Consider the following 9,257-nt stretch of genomic DNA (forward strand, 5'->3'; position numbering starts at 1 on the left):
AAATTAAATCCAAACGAACAAATGTTTGGGTCGAACTAGCATCGATAGAAGGTAGATTTTATAATTTCAAGCTCCTAATTAAACGGGATCTAAAACCCTCTGGAAACTGAGGCGTTCGAAATTTTGATGAAAATTTTTCTAAGTCCGAAATAGGAACTGTGGCGGTCGAGCGAAATTTTTCTAAGTCCGTAGTCGAAACTGAGGTGTTCGAATTTTTGATAAAAATTTTTCTAAGTCTCATGTTGGAACTGTGGCGGTCGAGCGAAATTTTTCCAAGTCCGAAGTCGAAACTGTAGCGTTCGAACGAAATTTTTCTAAGTCCGAAGTCGAAACTGTAGCGTTCGGCGCTCATTCGTCTAAGTCCGAAGTCGGAAGTGTAGCGGTTGACAAATTTACATTGACCAAAAGTACGAGAAAAATCGAAATTAAATGCAAACGAACAAATGTTTGGGTCGAACTAACATCGATAGAAGGTAGATTTTATAATTTCAAGCTTCTAATTAAACGGGATCTAAAACCCTCTGGAAACTGAGGCGTTCGAAATTTTGATGAAAATTTTTCTAAGTCCGAAATAGGAACTGTGGCGGTCGAGCGAAATTTTTCTAAGTCCGTAGTCGAAACTGAGGTGTTCGAATTTTTGATAAAAATTTTTCTAAGTCTCATGTTGGAACTGTGGCGGTCGAGCGAAATTTTTCCAAGTCCGAAGTCGAAACTGTAGCGTTCGAACGAAATTTTTCTAAGTCCGAAGTCGAAACTGTAGCGGTCGACCAAAATTTTTCTAAGTCCGATTCGAAACTGAGGCGTTCGACCGAAATTTTTCTAAGTCCAATTCGAAACTGTGGCGGTCGAGCGAAATTTTTCTAAGTCCGAAGTCGAAACTGTAGCGTTCGGCGCTCATTCGTCTAAGTCCGAAGTCGGAAGTGTAGCGGTTGATAAATTTACATTGACCAAAAGTCCCAGAAAAATCGAAATTAAATGCAAACGAACAAAAGTTACGGTCGAACTAACACCAAACAAGGGTGGCTGTGATAATTTCAAACCCCTAACTAAACGGGATCTAAAACCCTCTGGAAACTGAGGCGTTCGAAATTTTGATGAAAATTATTCTAAGTCCGAAGTCGGAACTGAGGTGTTCGGTCGAAATGCCGTAAAAACGTAAAAAATATTTTTTTCAAAACACCGTTAACGGCATTCGAGTCCTAATGACCCTTGAAATTGATCTGCGAAATCAGAATTTTAAAATTCCGTCTCTAAGTACCCAAACGGACTTTTGCACCGAGCGATCAGACCGATTTACCCGACCCCTCGCCCATAGCGAGCGGCCGGCGCGCTATGGGATTTCGACCGTTTCGCGCATCGAGTGATTCAGAGCTGAACGCTGCCGCGCTGGCATATATAGGGATAGTAGTGGTGGTATGTAGCAGCGGACAAAAGCGTACGATCGAAATGTGATTTTATGTGCGTCCGATTATCTTGTTACCTCTCGTACACCGCGACTTACCCGTAGTTGGGACGATGGCCGGAATGTGTACCCTGTGGACCCACCATCGTTTGAGGGATGACAAATCTTGCCATTGACCATGCACAGCGAGATTGCGGATGCGGCGAGCGTTTCTATGTTAGCGGTCCAAATGCAATCAAAGATTTTATGTGTTCGTGTCAGAACGACCAAAAATTAACAAATGCGTCAACTCACTAAAGTCCGAGCGAGAATTTTGAAATAAATAAAATTTCATAAACTCGTAACGTGTGAATATTTCTAAAGAGAAATCTCACAATAAACCGTCGCTTTCAATCTAGCGAAGAGTATGGAGAATGTTTGAACTTTTGCTTGTCGACGACGATATTTTTTCTTTACGATAAAATTTCAAGTCGATGTGCCCAAAAATCTCTAAATTTTGAACTGGGAAATTATTTCTTCGTCCGATGAATCGCATTGATCTCTGTTTTTGACGAAAAAAAGACGGATAAAATGCAGCATTCAATCAAGGATATAAAATAAAAGAAAAATTTTCCGTAAAAACTATATTACAATGGAGGATTATGTTTCTACTTTTCGTCCGATGAGTCGCAACAAAAATAAGTAATCCATCCGTCGTTGTTCGTTTAGTCGATCTGAATGCACTGTAAAAATTTATTAAAGTAAAATGTTACGTTTGCATTTCATGAATTTTGACAAACGTGTACCGAAATGTGTACAAATTATTTATTTCGACGACGACGACAACTTAGAACGGATGAATAAAATTAATTGTTGCAAGATTCAAACAAGGATGAAAAAGTCATAGAAAATTATTCCGTAACCATGATATTGGATTATTTTTTCTTCACTCTCTCCTCCGATGAGTCGCAACAAATAAAAATCCATAAATCAATTCATCCGTCGTTGTTCGTTTAGTCGATCTGAATGCACTGTAAAAATTTATTAAAGTAAAAATGTTACGTTGCATTTCATGAATTTTGACAAACGTGTACCCCGAAGTGTGTACAAATTATTTATTTCGACGACGACGACAACTTAGAACGGATGAATAAGAATAAAATTGTTGCAGGAGATTCAATCAAGGATGATGTGAAAAAAATGTCGAAAAATTTTCCATCCAGAAAGATCGCGTGGCGTTACGTCTCTTCTTACGAGGTTTTCGTTTCGCAGACACGCACACTTTCTTCAAAACAATAATAGGAAAGTGTTCAGTTTTTTATAAGAGCAGCAGGTGTCTTTCCGAAATTCTACGATTATTGTAGCTTATATGACTAGAAGGAAAGAAAGACTAAAACTCTCTTATTTTAAAACAAGAACGCAGTTCCCTGGTTGATCCTGCCAGTAGTCATATGCTTGTCTCAAAGATTAAGCCATGCATGTCTCAGTACAAGCCAAATTAAGGTGAAACCGCGAAAGGCTCATTAAATCAGTTATGGTTCCTTAGATCGTACCCACATTTACTTGGATAACTGTGGTAATTCTAGAGCTAATACATGCAAACAGAGCTCCAACCGGAAACGGAAGGAGCGCTTTTATTAGATCAAAACCAATCGGTGGCGGTCTCCGTCATCGTACAACTTGGTGACTCTGAATAACTTTACGCTGATCGCACGGTCTCGCACCGGCGACGCATCTTTCAAATGTCTGCCTTATCAACTGTCGATGGTAGGTTCTGCGCCTACCATGGTTGTAACGGGTAACGGGGAATCAGGGTTCGATTCCGGAGAGGGAGCCTGAGAAACGGCTACCACATCCAAGGAAGGCAGCAGGCGCGCAAATTACCCACTCCCGGCACGGGGAGGTAGTGACGAAAAATAACGATACGGGACTCATCCGAGGCCCCGTAATCGGAATGAGTACACTCTAAACCCTTTAACGAGGATCAATTGGAGGGCAAGTCTGGTGCCAGCAGCCGCGGTAATTCCAGCTCCAATAGCGTATATTAAAGTTGTTGCGGTTAAAAAGCTCGTAGTCGAATCTGTGTCCCGCGCCGCCGGTTCATCGTTCGCGGTGTCAACTGGCGTGCCGCGGGACGTCCTGCCGGTGGGCTTAGCTCGAGAGGGCGGCCCAACTCAATCCCGCCGCGGTGCTCTTCATTGAGTGTCGAGGTGGGCCGGCACGTTTACTTTGAACAAATTAGAGTGCTTAAAGCAGGCTAAAACTTCGCCTGAATACTGTGTGCATGGAATAATGGAATAGGACCTCGGTTCTATTTTGTTGGTTTTCGGAACCCCGAGGTAATGATTAATAGGAACGGATGGGGGCATTCGTATTGCGACGTTAGAGGTGAAATTCTTGGATCGTCGCAAGACGGACAGAAGCGAAAGCATTTGCCAAAAACGCTTTCATTGATCAAGAACGAAAGTTAGAGGTTCGAAGGCGATCAGATACCGCCCTAGTTCTAACCATAAACGATGCCAGCTAGCGATCCGCCGACGTTCTTCCGATGACTCGGCGGGCAGCTTCCGGGAAACCAAAGCTTTTGGGTTCCGGGGGAAGTATGGTTGCAAAGCTGAAACTTAAAGGAATTGACGGAAGGGCACCACCAGGAGTGGAGCCTGCGGCTTAATTTGACTCAACACGGGAAACCTCACCAGGCCCGGACACCGGAAGGATTGACAGATTGAGAGCTCTTTCTTGATTCGGTGGGTGGTGGTGCATGGCCGTTCTTAGTTGGTGGAGCGATTTGTCTGGTTAATTCCGATAACGAACGAGACTCTAGCCTGCTAAATAGGCGTATTTCGACATCCCAAAGGCCCGTCGATCCTGGGTTCGCCCGGTGGTCGTGCGCGGTTTTTACTGTCGGCGTACAAACAATTCTTCTTAGAGGGACAGGCGGCTTCTAGCCGCACGAGATTGAGCAATAACAGGTCTGTGATGCCCTTAGATGTTCTGGGCCGCACGCGCGCTACACTGAAGGAATCAGCGTGTCCTCCCTGACCGAGCGGTCCGGGTAACCCGCTGAACCTCCTTCGTGCTAGGGATTGGGGCTTGCAATTGTTCCCCATGAACGAGGAATTCCCAGTAAGCGTGAGTCATAAGCTCGCGTTGATTACGTCCCTGCCCTTTGTACACACCGCCCGTCGCTACTACCGATTGAATGATTTAGTGAGGTCTTCGGACCGGTACGCGATGGCGTTTCGACGTCGTCGATGTCGCTGGGAAGATGACCAAACTTGATCATTTAGAGGAAGTAAAAGTCGTAACAAGGTTTCCGTAGGTGAACCTGCGGAAGGATCATTAACGTGTCCTCGTACACACGAATTTTGACATATGTATAATTTATTATTATGCATTTTTATTTGATCGTGTCGATGTACACTTTATGTTTTTACAACACCGTCGTCGATGACATGGAGTCGACGGCACGATCTTTTGTCGTGCCGTTGCTTGTTTCTTTTTGAAACACCGTGTGTACGACGTTTTGAACTACGAATCGTACATATTCGGAAAAACAATAGCGTTACGCTGGCCCGCAGCGCCGGTCCTTGCGATCGAGTTTTTCACCTTTTTTGAACGAGAAAAACCGAATTCGCTCGGGCATACGGCTGTTTCTTCGGGTACCTAGATTTTTTGATTTTTTTTGTACTATCTCTCGATCTTTTCCAATGATGGAAAAAAGGAGGGACGCTTTCGGTTTTTCGACCGGATCGCGGAAAGTTGTGAACTCCACCGCGAAAGTCGAAAGACGTTAGAAGTCCTCTTTTTTCGGACACACGGAGAGGATGTAGCAGAGTAGTCGAGAAAGAAGAAAATCGCAGGTGTCGAATTAGGTTACGACTCCGTGGGTTTTAAATGATTTACGCCCGGCTACGGGACCGGCGAGAAACGCTCCCGATTTTACGATTCGCGTGAATGATGTTCGTCGTTAGACGCTTCAAAGAGTTTTTTGAAAGCGCCGTTAAACGAGCGATCACACACACATCACACCTTGCTTTTTTAATGTTTTTGGTAGATGTGGTAAAGTGATTTCGTTAGAAACGGTAAAATTCTCTTTACGGAGCGTACGACTGCACCATTTCAAAATTATATACACCGTCAATCGTCATTAAGTCACGATATAGAACGGTAAACTTGAGGATTTTATGTTAGACGCTCAGTCTGGCACGTCTATAGATTTTTTCGTCAAAATTCACGATCTGTCTTCGGTTTGGCGACGAAAAAATATAGAAAGAAAATTGAAACACGAACACAAAGACCGCCCGCGAAAATCTCTTTTCGCTTACGGCGGATACTAATTCGCTTTTTCATAACGAGTACGATGATGTAATGATGTGTTGATTCCGATCGATCAAAAACCGTCTCTTCGTCACACTTTTTAAAGTGCTTGACACACGCACACTAAATGAAAGACACAATAAAGGAAAACTACCGAAAATGTAGTTTATGAGAGAAAGCAGCATTATTTATTAAAATTATTGCTGAGAAAAAGGAAATTGGCAAATTCCTAATTAAAATCGTATCGAACATGTCCCATCTTCACACATACATGCTCGTACTTTGCGTGTAAAAGCGGAGACCGCGTGAAAAAGAAAAGTGCTTCTTTTTCGGTGCGCGGATACAAATTTGTGTTTGGGTTAATATTTTTTTTAATTTTTTCGTACGCGTAAAACTGAGACCGACGATCGCGTTCCCTTTCAGACGAGAAAGTACGGACGAAAGACAATTAAGAGCGAGAATCATAAATATCCATACCACAACACCGAAATTTTAGACGTGGCACGTTTCGGAACCACGAAGATCATTTTCGTTTCGGATGTACGCACGTACGCAAAAATTTTTGCAAGACGTGTATAGACAGCTGGACGATCGGCATGATCGGGGTTCTTGTGGAACGAGCGTTTAAATTTTAAAAAGATTACCCTGAACGGTGGATCACTTGGCTCGTGGGTCGATGAAGAACGCAGCTAATTGCGCGTCAACTTGTGAACTGCAGGACACATGAACATCGACATTTCGAACGCACATTGCGGTCCTCGGATATAATGTTCCCGGACCACTCCTGGCTGAGGGTCGTGTCAATTTCAAAGACTGCTCGGTTTTCGTTTTCGGACGAAAACGTCGGAGCGTGTTGGATGTGTTGCGACGCGTCGAATAGGTACTCATTAATGTACGTGATCGTCACTTACGTCACGATATAACGACGCACGCCTCGAACGTGTGCCGAGACGTTTACTCGAGCGTGTTTTTTCGTCAAAAAGGACGGGACGGGTATGCTTTGTATTTTTTTTTTACAAAGTCCGTCGGACGTCCACCTTGCGAATCATAAATACGAAAGTGTTTACGTCGGCACATGTTCTTGCGTGGTGTGTCGTAGAATCGTGTGTTTGTGTGCGTTTCTCGTGCAGCGAGTAAATTTGCGCGACATCTTAAGACGCGAAAGCGACCAACTACTACTTGTTGTAGTTGTTGGCTGGTCTTTCGGCGTAGCACGTCCTATTTCTTCAACATGTCGTCATTTAAAAAAAAAAATGGCGTTTTAAGGTTGAGAACGTTATAGACGGTCGTCGTGTCCGAGACGTGTAATGCAAATCGCGACAGACGTCAGATCGTAAGCGTTTCTGTAAACTTAGCCATTTTTTAAAAAGAAAAATGACGAACACGTATAGCAAGGAATGGGAGACGTGTCGTGATCGTCGAAATGACCGAATGAAAAATTTTTATTTTTCATATGCGACCTCAGAGCAGGTGAGACTACCCGCTGAATTTAAGCATATTACTAAGCGGAGGAAAAGAAACTAACTAGGATTCCCTCAGTAGCGGCGAGCGAACAGGGAGAAGCCCAGCACCGAATCCCGCGGCCGAAACCGGACGCCGGGAAATGTGGTGTTAGGGAGGATCCGTCATCCCGAGATCGTGCGGCGCGTCCAAGTCCATCTTGAACGGGGCCACAGCCCATAGAGGGTGCCAGGCCCGTAGCGACCGCTGCCGATAACGGGAGGATCTCTCCTCAGAGTCGGGTTGCTTGAGAGTGCAGCCCTAAGTGGGTGGTAAACTCCATCTAAGGCTAAATATGACCACGAGACCGATAGCGAACAAGTACCGTGAGGGAAAGTTGAAAAGAACTTTGAAGAGAGAGTTCAATAGTACGTGAAACCGTTCAGGGGTAAACCTGAGAAACCCGAAAGGTCGAAAGGGGAGATTCAGCGTGACTCGATGGCGGCGCTGGACGATCGTGTGACAGATGGCGTACGCGTCGTTTGCACCTTTCGTTTTGTCGATCTGCCGTCGAACGCGTGCACTTCTCCCCCTGTAGGACGTCGCGATCCGTTGAGTGCCGGTCTAAGGCCCGCGGTGGAGCTCGTTCGGACGGTTCGCCGTTCGCCGAATGAACCCGTGGTGTTTCCCGATCGGCTCGCTCGACGGTATACAGATGGCGCGGGGCCGCTACACAGTTAGCGTCCGACCTTCGGCAAGCGCGCCCGTCGTGATGGTGATCGGACCTGGTGCCGGTCCCGTCCCCGGGTGGCTGTTCGCTGAGGTGTTCTCGGACAGACCTCGTTGAAACGCCGATCTGCGACGCTATAGCTTTGGGTACTTTCAGGACCCGTCTTGAAACACGGACCAAGGAGTCTAGCATGTGCGCGAGTCATTGGGATTTAACTAAACCTAAAGGCGCAATGAAAGTGAAGGTCCGCCTTGCGCGGACCAAGGGAGGATGGGCGGTCGTTACGGCTGCCGCCCCGCACTCCCGGGGCGTCTCGTTCTCATTGCGAGAAGAGGCGCACCAAGAGCGTACACGCTGGGACCCGAAAGATGGTGAACTATGCCTGGTCAGGACGAAGTCAGGGGAAACCCTGATGGAGGTCCGTAGCGATTCTGACGTGCAAATCGATCGTCGGAACTGGGTATAGGGGCGAAAGACTAATCGAACCATCTAGTAGCTGGTTCCCTCCGAAGTTTCCCTCAGGATAGCTGGCGCTCATAGCATACGAGTTTCATCCGGTAAAGCGAATGATTAGAGGCATTGGGGTCGAAACGGCCTCAACCTATTCTCAAACTTTAAATGGGTGAGATCTCCGGCTTGCTCGAACTATTGAAGCCGCGAGACTCGAATCAGAGTGCCAAGTGGGCCATTTTTGGTAAGCAGAACTGGCGCTGTGGGATGAACCAAACGCCGAGTTAAAGCGCCTAAATCGACGCTTATGGGATACCATGAAAGGCGTTGGTAACTTAAGACATCAGGACGGTGGCCATGGAAGTCGGAATCCGCCAAGGAGTGTGTAACAACTCACCTGCCGAAGTTACTAGCCCTGAAAATGGATGGCGCTGAAGCGTCGTGCTTATACTCGGCCGTCAGAGGCATGTGCGGTCAGGTTATTAAATTAACCGGCCATGAAGCCCTGACGAGTAGGAGGGTCGCGGCGGTGAGCGCAGAAGGACTGGCCGTGAGGCCGTCTGGAGCCGCCGTCGGTGCAGATCTTGGTGGTAGTAGCAAATACTCCAGCGAGGCCCTGGAGGACTGACGTGGAGAAGGGTTTCGTGTGAACAGCCGTTGCACACGAGTCAGTCGATCCTAAGCCCTAGGCGAAAGCCGATGTTGATGTGGTGTAGATTTTTGTCGTTGGTCGCAATTCGCAATTGTTGACGGAAACGTACGGAATTGTGCACACACCCGATGGGCGAAAGGGAATCCGGTTCCTATTCCGGAACCCGGCAGCGGAACCGTTTATAATTCGGGCCCTCGAAAGAGAGTTCGTCGGGGCAACCCAAAAGGACCCGGAGACGCCGTCGGGAGATCCGGGAAGAGTTTTCTTTTCTGCATGAGCGTTCG

At 46.3% G+C, this 9,257-nt stretch overlaps 2 non-coding genes and 1 pseudogene across 2 annotated transcripts; all 3 read left to right on the plus strand.

Moving 5' to 3' along the window:
* Positions 1-2,805: 2,805 nt before the first annotated feature.
* LOC148165533 (small subunit ribosomal RNA) lies at positions 2,806-4,726 on the plus strand. Its single transcript, XR_015771390.1, has one exon. It is a non-coding gene; the product is annotated as a small subunit ribosomal RNA (ribosomal RNA).
* Positions 4,727-6,342: 1,616 nt separating this feature from the next.
* Positions 6,343-6,499, plus strand: LOC148165534 (5.8S ribosomal RNA). Its single transcript, XR_015771389.1, has one exon. It is a non-coding gene; the product is annotated as a 5.8S ribosomal RNA (ribosomal RNA).
* A 658-nt stretch (positions 6,500-7,157) lies between these two features.
* Positions 7,158-9,257, plus strand: part of LOC148165535 (large subunit ribosomal RNA) — a 6,262-nt pseudogene continuing 4,162 nt past the window's right edge.

Source organism: Gnatocerus cornutus, unplaced genomic scaffold, assembly GCF_029298725.1.
Source record: "Gnatocerus cornutus isolate USDA-ARS CGAHR unplaced genomic scaffold, icGnaCorn1.1 ctg00000288.1, whole genome shotgun sequence".
NCBI classification, from domain to species: domain Eukaryota; kingdom Metazoa; phylum Arthropoda; class Insecta; order Coleoptera; family Tenebrionidae; genus Gnatocerus; species Gnatocerus cornutus.